The sequence below is a fragment of the Neophocaena asiaeorientalis genome, unplaced genomic scaffold (assembly GCF_003031525.2).
Source record: "Neophocaena asiaeorientalis asiaeorientalis breed wild unplaced genomic scaffold, Neophocaena_asiaeorientalis_V1.1 scaffold275, whole genome shotgun sequence".
Taxonomy (NCBI): domain Eukaryota; kingdom Metazoa; phylum Chordata; class Mammalia; order Artiodactyla; family Phocoenidae; genus Neophocaena; species Neophocaena asiaeorientalis.
Window position 1 is genome coordinate 9,050,705 of NW_020173679.1, and position 2,364 is coordinate 9,053,068.

A 2,364-nucleotide genomic window follows, 5' to 3' on the forward strand; every position below is an offset into this window, starting at 1 on the left:
AATCAAATCTAATGCAAACTGAAAACTACAAAACATCATTGAATGAAATTAAAGATGATCTAAATAAATGGAAAGACATCCCCCGGACATAGATAAGAACATTTAATATTATTAAGATAGCATTATTCCCCCAAGTTTATATCCAGATTCAATGCAATCCCTACCAAAATCCCAGCTGGATTTTTTTTTTTCAGAAGTGGAAAAGCTGATTCTCAAATTGATACTGAATTGCAAGGAGCACCAAACAGCTAAAGTAATATTGAAAAAGAAAAAGAACGTGGGATGACTCACACTTCCCCATTTCGAAACTTACTACAAAAAGCTACAGTGACCAAAGCTGTGCCATCCTGGGAAGAAAGAAAACATAGGTGTAAATGTTCATGAGCTTGGATTAGGCACTGGCTCCTTAGATATGACACCAAAGATAATACACCAAAAGCACAACAACCAGAGGGGAAAATAGGTAAATTGGACATCGTCAAAATAAAAATTTTGTGCTTCCTAGTATACTATCAAAATGGAAAGACAGGGCTTCCCTGGTGGCGCAGTGGTTGGGAGTCTGCCTGCCGATACAGGGGACGCGGGTTCGTGCCCAGGTCCGGGAGGATCCCGCATGCCGCAGAGTAGCTGGGCCCGTGAGCCATGGCCGCTGAGCCTGCGCATCCGGAGCCTGTGCTCCGCAGCGGGAGAGGCCACAACAGTGAGAGGCCCGTGTACCGCAAAAAAAAAAAAAGAAAAGAAAAGAAAAGACAACCCACAGAAGGGAAGACAATTTTTGTAAATCACATATCTGATAAGTCTAGTATCCATAATATACAAAGAACTCTTATCGCTCAATAACAAAAATACAACTCATTTTAAAAATAGGCAAGGGATTTGAACAGGCATTTCTCCAGAGAGGATATGCAGGTGGACAATAAGCATAGGAAAAGATGCTCCACATCACTATTAATTAGAGAAATGTAAATCAAAACCGCAATGAAAAAAAAAAAAAAAAAAAAAACCGCAATGAAACACCACACCACTAGGATGGCTAGAATTAAAAAGCAGATGATAAATAGTGTTAGGAGAATGTGGAGAAATTAGGGCCTTCATACATTGCTGTAGGAATACAAAATGGTGCAGTCACTTTGGAAAAAAGTCTGGCAGTTTCTCAAAAAGTTAAAAATGGAGTAACCATATGACCCAGCAATTCCACTCCTAGGTATATACCCAAGAGAACTGAAAATATATGTCCACACAAAAACTTGTATATGAATGCTCATAGCAGCATTATTTATAATAGCCAAAATATGGCTATCAATTGATAAATGGAAAAATAAATGTGGGATATCCATACAATGGAACATTATTCAGCCGTAGACAGGAATGAAGCACTTATGTATGCCACAACGTGGATGAACCTTGAAAACAAGCTAAGTGAAAGAAGCCAGTCACAGAAGACCACCTATTGGATTCCATCTCTGTGAAATGCCCAGAAGAGGCAAATCCATAGACACAGAAGGTGGATTAGTAGTTTCGCGGGGCGGGGGCGGGGGGGGGGGGGGACTACTGTTAAAAAACACAATCAACTGAGTAAATTGTAAAGATCTTATTGGCTTTATTCACCGATCATGAATCACCCAGCGTCCCATCTAGCAAATAGAAAGGAGCTCTGAGGCGCCGTACAAAAGGGAAGACTTTTACAGGCAGAAAGAGACGGGACAAGGAAATGAGTCTAGCAAAGAGCTGAGTATTTCAGGCAAGGTCCTTTGGGGACCTTGGGGGGATGACAGGGATTCCTTTGGGGGATGACAGGGATCTACCAGAAGGATTACTTCACTAGTGCTGACCAGGAAATTCCAGACTGACTGGTTAAGATTACATTCGTAGGAGAGCTTGAAACAGCAGTTAGGTTAAAGTCTTGGTTTGGTGACGCGTAGCACAAGCGACACCACTTGGGACCTGTTACCTCTCTTTTGACACGACTGTGTTTCTTTTTGAGGCAATAAAAATGTTATGGAATTAGATAATGAGGATGGTTGCACAAACTTGTGTATATGCTATAAATAACTGATTGTACATTTAAAAGGGTCAGTTTTACGGCACGTGAATGGTAATCCAAATTTTTAAAAATGAAATTTTCAAAAAAGAAAACCCAGTAAAATTGGGAATTAATGTTTCAATTTCTTTAAAACAATTTCACACAATAAGCTTTATTTTAAAAAATAGCGTGCTCATTGTAAGAAAAGTTGGAAACACCCCGTTCAGGAAGTAACCACCGCCACCCTAACCAGCGAACACCTCCGGTATGGCTGCTTAAGGAACGGGGATCACTTTGACAGCTGCTGTTGCTACCAGTGGAAAGACTTCCCCCACCCCCAC